The following is a 17,441-nucleotide window of genomic DNA, read 5'->3' on the forward strand; positions in this document are numbered from 1 at the left end:
AGTCCTGCAGCCCTGCAAGCTGCCGCTCGTAGCGGTTAAGAGACTACAACTCCCAGAATGCGCAGCGAGGGGCCCGGCGTCCCGTCCCGCCCCTCCTTGTGCCGAGGGCGGTCCCAACATGCACCTCGGCGCGCGGATCTCCCGGAAGCCCCCCAGCCCCCGAGAAGTTGGACTTCTCACAGAGCAACGAATGTCCTAGCGCCCCTCGCAGCTTGCCTGACGGGCCATAGGTACAACCGGCCCTCCACGAGCTTGGCCCGCCGGCCTAGCTCTCCGCCCCGCCGTTCCCTCCGACTCCCCGCTTCGCTTCGCCACGCCCCCTGTGCATGCCCTGCCCGCCACCCCCACGGTCATGCGCAATGACGCCAGGTCGCCACGGTTGGGGCTGATACCCAGGTGGCGATGGAGCTAACGGCACCAACGGTCCTGGCTGTTGCAGAGGCTGCTTGGAACCCAAGCGAAAGCTCCGTGGCTGATACTGGAGACCATGAATTCACTGGCGAGAGTGGAAATACCGGGACCTGCGTAGGTGGAACTTGGGTTTTCAAAGTCCCCTCTCCCGCCCTCCCCTCCCTCCCTCAGGGCTGCCGGGATCCTCGCTCTGGACCCCGCGCTCGGGCTCACTGCAGAGCGCCCCGGGGACCTCGCCCGGCTGAACCGTCCACACCTTGCTCGGGCCCCTTGGAAGGACTGTTGCCACGTTGTCAGAGGAGAAGACGTCACATGGACAGGCCTAATTCCCGCGTTACACAGACAGGAAACTCGGTGCCCCTGTGAGTGACCCCCAAGCCCCTTCTCTGACGCCCCACGTGCCTGGTTCTCGGGCGTCATCGTCCCGGTGTGGGCCTCTGGGCCTAAGGAACACAGGCCGCAGGACCAGAAGTTCCCGTTGGTCCTTCCCGAAAGGTTAGGAGAGTTTGTGTAGGAAGGTGATGCACGATTTCAGCGTTTATGCCGCACGATGCAGCTCCTTTGGAACCACTTCTGATCTCCCTTTTTAAATATCCCGTGGAACCACTGTTACTCATTTGTTGCTGTTGGGGGTTAGGCTGCTAATTCTCCTAAGTCGTCTTCCCATTTAGTTTCTCTGTTAATTGCAAGTTCTGCGTTACTACCTGCTTCTCAAACAAGTATTGACAGCCCCAATTCTGTGCAGGGAGGATGCAGAACAGCAGAAAATCTGTGGTCCAACTTTCTGGAGCATCCATTTTACTACGAGACTTGGAAGAAAGAAAGTTAAGGAATTTCTGAGGTAAGTAATTAAATATTTAAAACAAGACAGGGAAGGCATCTACCGTTGGTAACTGCCAGTAATTTGTGCTTGAAATGTCAGATCTTCTCTGAGAAAAAACTAAGGAGAACCTATTTCCCATTATTTTAAATAGCAAAAATTATAAGGTAGAAAATCCTGGAAAAACCCTACCAGTTTCCTCAATCACAATATGGTGCCTAGATATAAGTCACGAATATGTTAGGAAGTAAAATGCTTGAAACATGGTTTCTTGGTCACTCCCAGTCAATGTGGTTGTTAACATACCGTGGCTGTGTGCAGTGGCAGTGGCCTCTCTTAGACCAGCAACATCAGATGTTGTACGTCTTGTTGACACACCAGAGATTTGCAAATGACTAGCATGATCGATGGTCTCCCGGTTGTAATCAGAAGCAACATGAAGCTTTTCTAGCAAACCATTTATTTTAAAATGTATTTTTTGAAAACTCAATGTAAAGTTGATGTAAATATCAGCTGAAAAATGTATTGAGCAATAAGTAGCTGCTATGCAGTTTGGGTGTTAAAAACTAACGTGTTCTGGGAAAACATTACTTGGGGATATGTTCTGTGGGGTATACCCTTATTATGAAATAGATGGCAAAAATCGCCTTTATTTTCAAGTGTAAAGTTTTAACTTTGGGTAAACTTGGACAGGGAAATCCTTTCAGGCTACGTCCCCGAGTTCTGGAGTCCTGTGTCTGTGATGATTCTTTGCCAACATCTGAGTTCAAACATGGCCTAAGGTTGTGATCAACTGGGCTGAGAGAGAGTGAGCTGAACTGCCTGGTGTCCGAGTAGCCAATTAAACTAACAAACCAAAAATAAAGGAATTAAACCCTTACCCGCTTACTGTGATGGTATAAGCAAGAGACTGAAACTGGAGAAAATATCAGCTCCTCCTCTTTCATTATCCCCCGCGGAATGGCCACTGTGTGAGGGTCGTGTGGATCAGCACAGATGTGGGGGTCATCTCGCTGTTCAGAGACCCCAAACGAAAGGCCCTGGTTCTTTTCTGGAACCTGGGGTCTGGGAGAGGCTTCAAGTGATGGGCTAGGAGAGGGTGAGTATGGGGTACTGAGTCAGAGAGGGGAAAAGTGTCTTCTAGTTTTTTCCCTCCTCCCCACATAAGGAGTCTTAAGCAGAGGGGCCTGAGGAAGACCTCTGTGGGATGCCTTAGTGAAGGAGACCTAGGGGTGGAGGTGCTAGGGCTAGGAATGCAAATATGGGGAGATATTCCTGGCTAGAGGGGCCTCAGTCCTTGACTGCAGCTCCCCTCAGAGACCACAGTGCACTGGCCGTGCCCCAAGTGTGGAGGTTGGAAGGCAGCTTTCCCGTGAGTCCAATTAGGCAAAGCCTTTGTAGTTACCTTTGGTCAAACCTGAAAAATCACCCAGAGTATCTTAATCAATTTGTGCTGCTATAACAAAATACCATAGACTGGTTGGTTTAAACAACACACCTTAATGTCTCACAGTTCTGGAGGCTGGGAGTTTGAGATCAAGGTGCTGGCAGATTCAGTGTCTCATGAGGGGCTGCTTCCTGGTTCATGGATGGCCGTCTTCCTGGTTCATGGATGGGCATCTTCTCACTGTGTCCTCACATGGCAGAGAGAGGGACTCTGATCTCTTCCTCTTTTAATAAGGGCACTAATTCCATCATGGGGCTCCACCCCCTGGTGTCATCTAAACCTAATTATCTCTCAGAAGCCCCACCAAATACCATCACATTGGGGATTAGGTCTTTAATATATGAACCTGGGGGGACTCAGACATTCAGTACAAAGCACACAGGTTTTTAACCAGGAGCTGGACTCCTCAGGCTTATGCCTAGTGATTCCCATATCTGGAGTAATGACTCATCAGGTTCTATAGTTGGTGCTTCTTATGGTCTCATTTATGTTGTCGCATCTCCACATTAGCCTAGTTATTTTAGAATTTTAGCTACATATTTTATTTGCCTTAAATTATTTCTACAAATATCTTCTTTCAGTACTTGAGGGAGCCCCATCAATCTGGAATCTCCTTAATCCAGTGTTAGGGACCGAGATTTTTGTGAACCAACAACAGAGTTCAGAGTTAGCTTGCAGTCCTTATCAAGGCCTTAATTAATAGCTAAAATGTCACTGTTCAGGGTCCCAGTCCTAATTCCCAGGAAGGGAATTACTAAAATGCCAGGCTCAGTGGGCTCTAGACTCAAACATGTGTCCGCCTAGCCTTGTAAGTCTGCCAGAAGTGGAGGTTGGCCTCGCATCAACGCTCTGGATTTGTAAATGGCCATAAGGCAAAGTCAGTGGCAAAATGTCCGGTTCAACTCTCTGGATTTCTGTTCTATCTGAGATCTTGGCCTAGCAATTCTTCATTACAATGTTAGCTCAATAACACCTTCCAGAAGATGTCATTCTATAAATAGAGAGAATCTTCACTTTGCCTGGTTCCAGTATGCACAAATTTCATTTACTATGGTTTAGTTAAATAACACCAGAACCTCAAAAATGGGGTTCATATTTTAGTTAGCACAGCTTTATTGACTGTGGCTGCATGAAGGGCCAGTTTGCTGGAGCCTGTTCAGTCTGCAGTCACTACATCAGCACAAACGTGCATCTTGATCAGCAACAATCTTCTCTCAGAGCCTGTTCGTGATTGCTTGGCGTGTAGCTGTTGTCCGGGTCACACATACCCAGCAAAGTGTTTAGTTGGGTTGCTTCCCCATCTCCTCCCAAAAATGGATAATCAAAAGAGGGAATCACCAAGAAGGATAAAAGTGCAGCAAAGAATCAAAAAGTGATGACGCTGGAAGTGAACTTGGGTGTGATTAGGAAACAGCTGAGCATGGACATGAGGACTCTGCCACGATTGAGAGACTGTAGATGTGCGACCAGAGGAACCGAGTGCAGGAGCTTATCAACATAGAGGGGGACAGGGTGAGGACGTCCTGGAGAAGGGACAGTCGTGTCCATTTTACTTTAATGGAATTCTGAGAGAGACACTGTGACGTTGAAAGCGCAAAGGGTAAACTCTTAGAAGCTGATCTAACCTTAGGAAAAAATATGACAACCCAACAAGACAGAGAAAGGATATGATGCAAAGAAGGAAGCACTGTTCAGACTACTCAGAATAAGATTTTTTACAAAGAAATTAGACACCTTAGTTTTGAATCTTTTTAATTGCCGTATACTAGATAAATAGTCACTTTGCTATATTTAAATTTTCCTACACGTTTTTAATGTTTTCACCAAAAATTTTGAATGTTGTAAAATAATTGTACTTTTCCCATTGATTTTTAAATGCTCTCATGGTCATTTTATGATCCTGCATTACCCTGCAAAGTGAGGACTACGGGAGTGTGTTTGTGTGTATTTGCACCTGCACGTGTGTGTAGTTGTGTCAATAAATACTACACTTGAACAGCAGTCTATTTCAAATGTGTGAATGTTGATGAAGAAAGTATCCCATCTTATTACACAGTGTCCATATCTACCACAGCTGTCAAAGGTCTCCTTAATATTTGACTCCCCTGGGTAAACCCTGTTGTGTTATCTAGGGCAGCATAACAACCACCCTAAAATTTAGGGGCTTAGAGGTGCGATATTTATTAAGTTTACAGATTCTGTGGGTTGGGACTGTAGACAGGGCACCGAGGGGATGGTGTGCTTCTGTTCCACGATGTCTGGGCCTTGGCCTGAAGACTCAAAGGCTGTGGGTTGGAGTCATGTGAAGTCAAGTTCACTCCCGTGTCTGGGGGTCGATTCTGACTGTTGTTTGGGGATTCATTCCCTTTCCCCTCAGCTGTTCCACATGTTCTTTCCTCGTGGGCGGTGCTGCCTTCTTCTCGGCACAGGAGTGGTATTCCACCAGAGCAAGCCAGCCAAATCCATGTCATGTCTTATGGCCGAGCCTCAGAAGCCATATAGCATCATTTAGATTCTCCAACGGGGCAGATTCAAAGGGACGGAACGTAGACCCCAACCTATCAGGAGAAGGGGTGTCAGTTAAGTTGTAAGAAGTGCATGTGGAATGGAATAAGTTTATTGTTGTGGTCATATCTGGAAAATCCATTCTGCCAAAAGAGTGAACCCTTTTATGTGCCCTGTTTACTGGATAAAGAGTATAACCACTTTGAAATCTGTTACCAGGACCTGTTTGAAAAACTGACTTAAAGTTTGTTAAATTATGACCTCAGGGACCGCACCCGTCTCCCCTGTTGAATCTTCTTAGACGCCATATCTCCTTTCTGAGGTGACACACCTCTACCTTCACCCTAGGCCATAAAGCAATTGCAGATGGAGTCTTGGTTTGTATTTGTGTGTAAACAAAAGTTTGTACTTTTAGTTTACTAAGGAACCTGTGATGGTTTCCAGTTTCTAGCTGGTGAACACGACTCGTTTTACTTATTGCTATACATATATGCACAAAGTTTTATTTTAAAATCCTGAATACATGTCTTGTTTTTTAAACCCCATCATCTTGGCGTTCAATGTTCATTTGCTTCTAGGTTTTCGGTATGATATACATAAAAGGAATATTCCTTTATGTATGCCCTTGACAGTAAAAAATCAGGCTCTTTTAAGGAGTTTTGCACAAAGTGAATTTTACATGTACTGTGTGTGCTTCCGCAAAGGAATTAAAATTTGCCCATGAGAAGCAACGCTCTCCTGATCTTCATTCTGGAATAGAAATCCCCTCTGTGACAGTCGGGTAGTGTTCAGTGTCAATGGGTTCCCCCCCTGGCTGCACACTGGAATCACAAATTCCAAGACCCCATCCCAGTTCAATTTAACTGTAATGGCTGACTCTAAGCCTCAAGTGTAGGTATTTTTAAAAGGGTCTTCAGGATATTCTAATGTCCAGTCAGAGTTGAGAAGTCCTGGGCTGGTGACCTGGAATGCTGAATTCAATCCCTACTTATCAGGAGGAGTTAGTTACCAATCACTTTACCTCTCTGAGCATAAAACTTCATTTACACACTAAAAGGAGGGTTTGGGCATAACCACCTCAAAGGCATTTAGGGGCCATGAAAGATGGTAACTGTGCTCTGTGCAGAAGCCTAGGGTAAGATATTAGGGATATTTTCCGTGATAAACTGAAGAGTGCTTGCCTCACCAATTCACTTAAATCTTTCTCTTCCTCTTTCTTCTATCGTCGCAATGGCTGATCAAAACATCTCTGAAGCCAAATTTGGCTCTTGACTCCTGTATTAGATGAGTAAGTCCCTCTAGCGTCAATACCCTCCACAAACTGAGGTGTGTCAGTGTAGGGAGTGGATGTTTGATTACACCACCACATTACTTACCCAAGTGGGGAGAATTTGGGAGACAATCAGACTCTAGAGAAAGTGCCTAATACATTTGCAAAAGTGATTTCCACATTTCTGAATTTCATTTGGTCATTTTCTGAGAAATGGGACAGAAACTAGAGATTGGCAGTTACTTGGGTTCACATTATATTTTTACCGGAAGATAGATGTCTGGAGTTCTCAAAAGTAACAACTAAAGATAGAAATTGATCTTTCTATGCTGAGGGAGATCTGTGGGCAGAGCTCTATGAACATTATTTTCCCTGTGTGTATATGTATGTGTGTGTGTGCACGCATGGTGTGTGTGTATGTGTGTGCGCTTAACTAAGAAAACTGCCAGGCATGGCCTGCAGGTGCATTTGGAGGGTCATGTACCCACCAGGCAGGGGCTCATTTCAGGGGGTTTGAGGGCAGAGTGCTGCAAGCCTGCTGCAAGCACATGCATCATTTTCCTCTTTCATGCCTAGAGCTCTTCCTCACTTTGAAAAGTTGCCCATTTTTGCTTATCCAATCTTCTTCTCTAGAAAAACACTTCACATACAGAGCCACGGATTTTTGGTGGTGTTAATGCAGTATATGGGTCAAATGCTGACCTGTTCTATGTTAGCTCAATGGAACCCTAAAAATAGATTTTTATGAAAACCGTCACCAAGATCATATCTTATACGCACTCCTAAAATCACTTTCCTTTAATCTGAAGGTTCTAAATGTAAGCATAAACGTAAACATATATATTTCTATATACTAGGAATGAACAATCAAAAAATGATATAAAAATGTCTTGTACAATATATTAGAAAATATGAAATACTTAAGGATAAATCTAAGATGTTAAAAACTTGTACATGGAAAAATACAAAACATTGCAAAGAGAAACATAAGTGAAAATTATATATATATAAACACTTTGCTCAGAGGTGGAAAGACTGAATATTTTAAAAATTTCGTTTCTCCCCAAATTGATCTACAGCTTTAAGGTAACCTCAATCCAAATCCAGAATGGCTTTTTTTTGGTAGAAATTGAAAAGCTCTTTCATAATTCATATTAAAATGCAAAGCATCTAAAACAGCCATAACAACTTTGAAGACCAAATTGCAGGACTGACTGCACTTGATTTCAAGGTTATTATAAAGTTAATTTTCAAGACAGTGTGATAGTTACATCACATATACTGAGAAATAGACCAGACTTATACAGAACACTGGTTTTCGAAAAAAGTTGCAAAGGCAACTCAGTGGAGAAAAGATAGTCGTTTGATCAAATGGTGCTGGAACCATTAGATATCCATATGCCAGTTAAAAGGAGTTCAATCCATGCCTTGTGCTATGTAAACAAATGAACTCAAAATGGACCATAGGTGTAAGCGTAAAACCTACAACTATAAAACTTGTACAAGAAAACAAAGGAGAAATTTTGTGATTTTGAATGAAGTCTTAGGTATGACACCAAAAGCACAATCCACAAAAGAAAAATAAATAAATGGGGATTTCTCAATATTAAAAACTTCTGCTGTTTGAAAAACACTATAGAGAGAATGAAAAGACAAGTCACAACCTGGGAAAAAAGATTTGCAAATCCTATCTCTGATAAAGAACTTGTACTCAGAGTATGTACAGAACTCCTAAAACTTAACAATAAGCTGTTTTTTGGCAGTCTCAGCCTGTCAATAACCGGTGTTGTGGTTGGACCAGCCGTGTGGTTCTTATGATGACTGCAAGATGCCTGTCAGCAATAACCATCAGGAAACTTTGAGAAAATAAAGTTTTAATACTCACAGGACCTGGAAATTACACAGCACACCTGGGGCCACACAGTGAGGCTTGGTGGGGAGTCGGGGGAGGGAGACAGAGAAGGGGTCTGGGGTTCTGCTTTTATTAAGGTAGAGGCTGGGGGTCTAGGGTTTCAGGGGCTCACTCTTTATCCATGAATTTAAAACGTATGAGCGGGAGAAGAGAGAGAAAGAAAGAAAACACCCCAGCTGGCCCTATGGCCAGTTATCTAAATCAACTAAGATCTCTAAAAGAAAGGAGCCTCAGTGGGAGAAGGTGGCCTGGCTCTTTATTGAGTCTTGTGGTAGAAGATGGTGTGTTTATTCCAGATAGCCATCTTTGAATTGGATGTCTCTTTGACATGGATGCCTCTAAAATCAAAGTTTACGTCAGGGACTTGTATTAAAAAAAGAAAAAACACTCTTAGGGCTTCCACTCCACCATGGAATGAGAGAAAATCTTTTCAAATCATATTCTGTTAAGGGTGTAATATTTAGAATATATAAAGCAGTCTTACAAGTTGTGATGGTTAGTCTAATGTGTTCATTTGGCTGGTTCTAGTACCCTGTAGTTTAGTCAAACACATCTATAATCGGTTGACTTTGGAGGATATTCCCTTGAAAATGTGGGTAGGTCTTAGCTACTCAGTTAAAACTCATAAGAGGAAAAATTGAGGTTTCCTGGTGAAAAAGAAATTATGCCTCAGATCACAGTTTAAAATCCTGCTGAGTTTCTAGTCTGCTGGCCTTCCCTACACTTCAGACTTGCAGGCTCCCACAATCAAAGAATAATTCCATGAAAAACATCTCTTTATATGTATAGTTTCTCTGTGTGTAGGTATACATATACATACACATAAATATACAGTCATGCACCACATAATGATGTTTTGCTCAGTGACGGGCCACTTATATGATGGTGGTCCCATAAGATTAGTGCCATATAGTCTAAGTGTGTAGTACGCTACATCATCTAGGTTTGTGTAAGTACACTCTGATCACATAATGACAGAATCACCTAACGACGGACACATTTCTCAGACTGTATCCCGGTCATAAAGCTACACGTGACTGTGTGTATGGATGTACAAATGTCTATGTTCACATTATAAATGTATACATTCCTTTTCTCTGGATAACTCTAATACAGATTTTGGTACCAAGGATGTTCTAGAAGAACAGAATCTTAAAGATTGTGATGTGTTTTCTGTAATGGTTGTGGGCTTTCTGGAATTGATTCTCTAATCTGATTAAATTGAAAGGCACCAGCCACCTGTTTTCCAGTGTTAAAGAGGATACTGATTGTGTGTGGCAATAGAGATATACAAAATAGCACCACTGGAAATTCCTAACCAAATATTTATAAGAGGCAAGGTTCTCAGTGACCATGTATCTGATACTTTAGATCACTTTTGACAAACTAAAAAATGTAAGAAAATTAGCTACTTCCTCCTAATTGCACAAGATTAAATGAGGAAGGAAAAAGATGAACTCAGGATGTCAACTTCCCAGCTCAGCTCAAGCACCATAACTGGCCTGAAGTTTCTATATCTTCCCTGAAATAAACAGTTATCTCCTGTAGCTTCAGAGCTGAGATTTCGAAATCCCAACTCACAGTCTCTTCCTGCAAGTGGTTGAATTACAACATAAGTTGAATTCCCATCCACACAGCGGTGAAGATGATGGAATTGATTTAAAAGGAATAGGGTCCTGAAAATTGGATGGGGACATACAGGCAGTTCCTGAGTAAGCTGAAACATTAGACTCCAAAATTGTGCAGAGTCTGCCTTGTCAATAGAAGAAGCCCTCTTCCTCCTCCTGTCTGAGGAGTATAACTCTTCTGTTCCTGAGGATCCTATAATGGTCTCCCCTGAGGTCATTGCCTTGCAAGACACTGCTGATCCTCCTCAGGACCTATACCCACCAGCCTTCTTGGCTTCTAGACCAAGACTCCGTCAAGGTGAACTCAACTCCCAGCAGATCCCAAAGTGTGTGGTTCAAAATGGGCTCCATGAGGAATTGTATTCCAACCAAAATAACTGTATCCTTTTCCCAGTTCATACAGACAGAAACCTAGGAAGACTGAAAAGGATATTAGGGGTTTAGGATAATGGCAGAAAGAACACACAGTTGGATTCAGTGGAATGCATTGATTTGTCCCCACTTAGCAGAGATTGTCTATTCAATGTTGTGTCTCAAGGGTGTACAGAGTTCTCACTGTCTCTTTAGTTAATTGGCTCTGCCATGGACCAAGGGGGGAAGAACACAAGCTCAAGTTAAACTGCCCTGGTGCACTGTGGAAGAAGGTACCAGCGTAATCATTCTAAAGCAGCTCAGGGAGCTACAGGAGAACCCAGATAAACAATTTAATGAAATGAGGAAAAGGACAAGAGCAAAATGAAAAGCTCAAAAACAGGAAACATAAAAAAGAAGCAAACAAATTTTGGAGCTGAGAATATATATTTAAAAAGGATATGTGCCCCTCGCTGCAAACGTGGGTCTCTTCTGAGTGGTGGTCAGTGCATTTTGGTCAATGGATGCCCAAAGATGCAATAAATTGTCCCTCCTCTGCCACGTGCTAGACACAGGACTTATTAAATGTTGCTACATGCTGGGTCTGCTCTCGGGAGCCCCCAGTCCTGTGGGAGAAACCCCTTCGACACGTTGCCTTCCTCCTGGCCCCAGACTGGCCCTGGGATCTGGCGCTACTCTTTCTCTTTGGAGGGAAAGTACAGTCTTCTCAGTCCTCCTGTAGCAAATCACTTTCCTGGGTGGCTGTGTCCTGTCAGGACAGGCCTGGGCTGCCAGGAACCAGGATTTATCCTCAGCTGCTGGCTGTCCTGAGAAGGCCTCCCTGGCAGAGTCCAGGCTGCTGTGTGTCTGGGTGACCCTGGCAGCCGTCAGAAAGGAGGGGATAACTCAGAAGTGCCAAGCAATTCATCTGGCCTTTGTTTTACAGGATTTTTCCAGGGGAAGACATTCTAAGTGCCAGGTGGTAGCCCTTTAGCTCCTGGTCGTGGGGAGGGTGCTCAGGGTGAGCTCAGAGCAGTGTCCACTGCGCAACATTTCAGTATTTTAATTGGTAAGGCTGTGTCCACACACGTCCACAGATCATCAGTTTGGTGGCATTACCTACTGGAACCCCCACACCCCTCTCATGCCTCATCTTACAAAGCTGCTAACAGTGAAGATTCATACCCCCGTGATACAACCACAGCACAAGACTATAGAACAAAATACAGCCATCCCAGGAGCTACCCACTTTATGGGCTCTGGCCCAGATGCCCCTTTTGGAAGAGTCGATAACAACAAGACTGAGTGCGTAAACTGGTGATTATCCGAGACCGTGGACCTCAGAACCGCGCGAGTCCAGACCTCTAACCCTGGGCAGCAAGGGAGAGTGTGGGTCTTTCACTGGCCAGGATTATGGTCCATTATCCGGGCAAAGCAGAGCTCACCCTGATCCATCAGGCCCAGCCAGGGAGGAGTGGTCACGCTGTACCTGACAGAGAGGCTGGGGGCCTTCTGGGGAATTTCTGCCCTAAAGAGAATTGTAAACGGAAGCACAGGGATGCTGGGAATCCTAGTTCACAGGGAGCAGTGATGTTTACGGAATGAGGCCCAGACGTCGCCTTAAAAGCTGCGTCACAGTCTTCCTCCCTGGATGTGAAACCAGCAGGAAAGGCTTTGCAGTCCTGGCCCAGGAGGACTCTGATCTGAGTAAAGGGGATCACAGAGCCCTGGAGGGGGTGAGGACGGAGAGTCCTGCCTGCCCTCAGTCCATCCACAGGTGACCTTCCTCTGAGCTTGTCATTTCCACGTGCAAATTTTGTCTTTTTATGTGATTCTCCCCACCTAGTGCTGCTGCCATCCGGAGATTGAATGAGAAGACTGTGAGTTCCAGATATTTGGTCAAAAGAAACCTCCACAAGAGAAGCAGAAAACATTCCTTCTTTCTCCAAAGCTGTAGAAAAGCAGCAATATCTTGGAGCAGGACATGCTCTTGGTAAGTGCAGTTTTTAAAGACACCCATTTTCTGTGGTTGTTGCTCTGCCTCTGAAAGTACCTCCCACCTCTAAATCCCAGGTGAACCACGCTGAAATGAGCCTGTCCTCTGAGGAAGGGGGTCTTGGACACGACCTTCAGCAGCCAGGGAGGGGCGCTGGCCCTCCTCCCCTCTTCCAACAAGCTGTGACCCTGCGAGATGCCTTAACTCAAGGAGGAGTGTGAGATTCTGTGTCTCATTTCCACGAGCACAGGAAGTGAAAGAGCCACACCTCGGCGGCTGGAAAAGAAACAGGATTTTAATATAACATTTAAATCTCGCATTTACTATGAACAACAGATAAATATTGCCCCTCCCCAATGGGTAAATGGGTGCTGGGGTAGAGAGGTCAGGGAGCCCCTCTCTCTTGGGCCCCAGGGACCCAAGGAAAAGCCTTACAATGTTCTCCTTTGCATCAGGGTGGGAGGAGCTGGCCTGGGGCACCCCGAGTGTCCCTGCTGTGTCCTTGCTGCTGAAGAAGAGGCAGCAGTTGATCTGGTCTCAGGATTGTGATCTGCCTCTGGTTCAGGCTCTGTGCTGGGGGTCTGGTGACTGAATAGAAGAGATTTCTCATTGGAGGGGCTCCCAAATATCATGGCCCACCTCTGTGAACCCACTGCACTCTGCTCCAAACCCTGTGCTGAGTGCTCCATCCACAGCACCCCATTTGTCCCAGACGTGGGAGCTGTCATTTAGCATCACCCCTTTCACAGAGGAGGAAACCGTTCTCCAGAAAGGTGAGGGGAATCACCTATCACAGGCCTGCTCAGCAGTGGGGCTGGGGTCCCAGCGCTGGGTGTGCGACTCCCCAGGCTGACGCTTAGCCCAGAGCTTTACTGAGCCCCTGGATTCGGTGACTGCTGGTCCAGACACTCACTTACTCCTGAGCTTGAAGATGGCCGTTTCTTCTTGGCCTTGAAGAACATTCAAATCTTGCTGGCCCACTGAAATGTGTCCTCCAGCTGACAGGACAGGCTGTAGGAACAGGACAGAGTGGAGCTGTGAGCTACCAGGAGCCGCACCTCGGGTGTCCCTCCCAGAGCCTGTCAGCAGCAAGAATCCCAATGCCCCAGGGGTCACCATGCAACAGAGCCTGGGGCTGACAAGGGAACCACAGCCATGGTCTCCTGAGCTGGCCGTCAGCGAGTCCGCCCTGCCTTCACCCAACTAACTCCTGCCCTACCTCACCTCTCTTCCTCGCCTAGGGTCTCCACAGCCTGGAACCAGGCCCCAAATTGCTCCTTGGTTTTGAGGTTGTATTGATTTGAGGCCTCCTAGAGCAGCTGAATCTCCTTAAATACTCTGATTGCTGGGACAGAGGAAGGATGATGCAGACAGAACACAGGTAGGGGGTGGGCATAGGGATAAGGAGCCCAGCTGGGGTCTTTGCTACATGGGAACCCTTCTTCCCTCCAGGTCCATCCAGGTCTTGCCTCTTCTCACAGTTGGGCTGAAATAGCTCCTCCTCCAGGAAGGTGTGGTTAGTGCCACCCCCTTCCCCTACCTGCAAATGTGATGGGATCTCCAGCTCTGTATATCAAATCAATGTAAGATCCAAGGGATAGGTCCAGAGAGGTCTTGCTCAGGGGACTCTCTGATTTCCACACCCCCACCCTCCCCACAGTGAGACCACAGCTGCTCACCTCACCCCATTTCTGGAAGCTGATCACATTGTTCAGGAAGGCAGACAGCCAAACTCCATCAGAAACAGCCCCCTTAGCCCATAACTAGCCCCCATCCCCACCCCTTCTTGTGTTGCCCTTAGAGGGGCAAGAATTGTACCAGGGCCGGGCTCTGAACTCCATACCAGGGGGGATATGGTAGCTGAGGCCAGAGACCTTATAGCCTAACCCTCTAGGATGAGGGATACTGAGACTGAGACCCACCTGGAAACTTGTCCCCATGTTGTCTTCAGATCCACCCCAGTCATCTGGAAGTCCTGGGTGTGGAGACCCCTCTGTGCCCACACTTACACCAGACCAGTGTTGGCCATTGTTGGTTGCCTGATGCACCTGCCTCTTGTCTGAGGAGTCGGAGTAATTGAGCCCATTGACCAGCCCCTTGACGATGTCCTGAGGGCAGCTCTTCAAAGACAGAGCCCAGGACCTGGCCAGTAGGCGTCAGGGGCCTTCCAGCCAGTCTGTGAACCTGTGTTATGGCAGACCTAGCAAACTGCCATGGTCTGTGGGGTCACAATTAAGATGTTCCCTGCAGTACTGCTGAAGTGGCCACACAATTGAGTCATGTCAAGGTCCAACAACATTGAAAGGCTGAGTCGCTGAGACAAATGACCTCCTGTCTGGGATATTATGAGTCACATAAAGCCACAGCTCCTGACTTGACAGGCCTACAGTGATTCGATGTGTTCTGTGAGATGACAAGTTGCAGAGAAATGTGTAGAATCAAGTAATCCACATCCCTCCTGTGTTATGTCACCCTGTCACGTGTGATGATCTGTGAGGCCTGGAGAAGGTCTGTGAGGGCAGGGGAGCTGAGTGCTCCACAGGATACCCAGTTGGGTAGTTAATCAGCACAGTACAGTGTGCTAAGATGCTCATGGCCTCGAGAAAAGTGAGAACATTACTTTCTCTGCTATTCAAACAGAGTTGTGAAGAATGTGTTTTTACTCCACCACATAGCGAGTGGGTTGTGTGTGGAGGTCCAGATTCCTTTGGGAGCCTGCGTGTGGAACACTCAGGTGGCAAAGTCCTAGGAGGGACACAGGAGAGTCCCCAGATGTGAATCTGGGTTCTGGGTCCACCCTGATAATCTCGGGTTCTTGGGTGTGGAGACCCCTTTGCACCCTTCTCACCACAGACCAGTACTGGATGGTGTTGGCCTGGTCCACCTGCCCCATGTCTAGGGAGTTGAAGGAGTTGAGCCCATCGGCCAGCTCCTCAATGATGTCCTGAGTGGAGTTATACAGAGAATTCCCGGGATCTGGGCCAGTAGGAATCAGGAGCCTGACTGGACATTGCCCCTTGGGAAACTCCCAAGAGCAATTCTTTTCCTCAGTACAGGCCCAGTGAGGCCTCTGCAAAGAACTCGAGTCAGGGAGAGAATGAGATGAAACCTCTAGGGCTCAGGTCACCTATGAGTAGAGGGGCTCCCCTCATGCTGCCAGTTATGACCTGGGGTATGAACATGACAGACCCACCAGGCTTCCAAAACCAAACCACCTTCTCCTGCCCAGGAGTGGCCGCCCCCTCATCCCCTGCCTTCCCCTCTCAACACATATACACACATGATGAAGGGCACGGGTTGAGGGGCTACCCAGGTGGCATCACAGTTGTGGCCCACCCAGCACTGTGCTGCCCTTGTTAACGTTTGTGCCTCCTGCCAAATGGCTAGTGGCCTCAGGGATGAGGGCTGAGCTAACGTCGACAGCAACACAAAAGTCTCTCGCTCTGGGCTCCCCTCTGCCCAGGGTCTTTGAAAGTCGGGACACAACAGCAGAATATCTTGTTCTCTGGAGCATCTCCAGTCAAGTGAACAGTGCCTGGTCCCAGAGTTCTAAGTTCTGTTGGGGCCTATCACCAAGGAAGTCAGGTCAAAATCCCATTACCTGAGCCCCTTCATCCAGTCAGACTACCCAAAGGCCCCTCTGACTATTACACCCTCCTCCCCCGTGTCATCTCCTTACCTGTACACAATGAGCCAGCACAGCTGGAAGTGTAACAGGATCCCAGCTTTGAGGAGATAGAGCTAAATTCAGACCTCTTTTTTCTTAACAGTTTTCTATCCTGGAAAACTCAGTGTGCCTCTTAGGTCCTCCTCAGTCTCCCAGCCTGTACTGTGGGGTCAGGTTAGAATCTACTTCCTGGGACATCATCAGTTGTATATGAGATAAATCTGTAACGCCTGTGGGCTGGTGTCACATGTAGCTAAGGCACAAACTTAGAGAGGGAAGAATTCTAAGAAGGGGTCGGATGTAGCATGGGACACCACTCAAAAGGGGCCTAAGTCCCAGCGATGTGATATTGAAACAGTCACTTCTATCTTGGCCTCATTTGAATGTCAGAACCATGAGGGGGTTAATGAGTGAAATTCAGACACTGTCTGTCATCCTCTGGATTAAAACATTTAATGACTAGATGATGGGAATCCTTTCACATGTGTATTAAACCACTGTGATGTACACTTTAAATATCTCACAATTTTGTTAATTATACCTCAATAAAGCTTAAAAAAATCAAAAACAAAATCTTTCAATTGTTTCCTGTTATATTTAGAATGAAACCCAAGTGCCTCATCTCATCCTATGGGGTGGGCGGTCTCCACAATGGCTCCCAGTGATTGCCAACTGTGGGAGACACAATCCTGTGTAACCACTAAGTGGTGAGTGACTGGCTTCTGCCAATAGATTCAACCAAAATGATGGGATGCCATGTCTGACTTTTAATTACAAAGTCCATGAGTTCTTTCTTACTCCCTCTCTTGTGTTCTACCTCTCTCTGTGTCTCTCTATGTCTCTCTGTGTCTCTGTCTCTATCTCTGTCATCCCTGAGCTGGGGACTCAAGCACAGATTTTTTGAGCTGCCCTGTGTAGAGGCCCACACGGGAGAGAACCAAGGCAGTGCCCAGGCCAGCAGACAGAAAGGAACTCCTGCTGAGTCCAAGCTGCACCCTGAATCCATTGACTGACCTTGGGACCAAATCTGCAGTTGAGACTGCAGCCCCGGCCTGTGGGACATCTGGAACAGAGGAACCAAGCTAATCTGTGCCTGGATTCCTCATCCACAAAACTTGTGAGATATTAAATCTTTGTAGTTTGAAGATGCAAGGTATTGGGGCAATGTTTTCAGAGAGGAAGAGATAACTCTCAGTCTACCAGGCCCCAAGAGCTGGCCCTGCCCTCCTCCCTCTGTTCCTCTCTCCTCCCAGGCTCCCTGCAGCCACACTTTCTAACCTCCTCTGGCCAAACTCACTTCTGCCTGGCAGTCTCTGCACCAGTGTTGCCTTCTCCCTGACACACTGCTCCTGGACCTGTGCAGGGCTGGCTCCCTCTTGTCATTCTGGTCCCAGCAAATGTCACCCCAGTGAGGCCTTTCAGACCCTCCCACCA

The 17,441-nt window shown here is 46.6% G+C and overlaps 1 protein-coding gene and 1 long non-coding RNA gene across 3 annotated transcripts in view; both read left to right on the top strand.

Moving 5' to 3' along the window:
* The window catches only part of LOC101397218 (UL16-binding protein 1-like), a 139,053-nt gene that overhangs the window by 52,127 nt on the left and 69,485 nt on the right, over positions 1-17,441 (top strand). The window lies entirely within an intron of this gene.
* On the top strand, positions 135-16,580 carry LOC147912253 (uncharacterized). 2 transcript variants are annotated; one of them, XR_015550119.1, is made up of 5 exons: positions 135-230; positions 440-773; positions 1,157-1,252; positions 12,191-12,337; positions 12,418-16,580. It is a non-coding gene; the product is annotated as an uncharacterized LOC147912253 (long non-coding RNA). The 2 variants fall into 2 exon arrangements; XR_015550118.1 differs by lacking the exon at positions 135-230 and having other exon boundaries at positions 251-773.

Source organism: Ceratotherium simum, chromosome 38, assembly GCF_057802395.1.
Source record: "Ceratotherium simum simum isolate JZ-2026a chromosome 38, ASM5780239v1, whole genome shotgun sequence".
In the NCBI taxonomy this organism is placed as follows: Eukaryota; Metazoa; Chordata; class Mammalia; order Perissodactyla; family Rhinocerotidae; genus Ceratotherium; species Ceratotherium simum.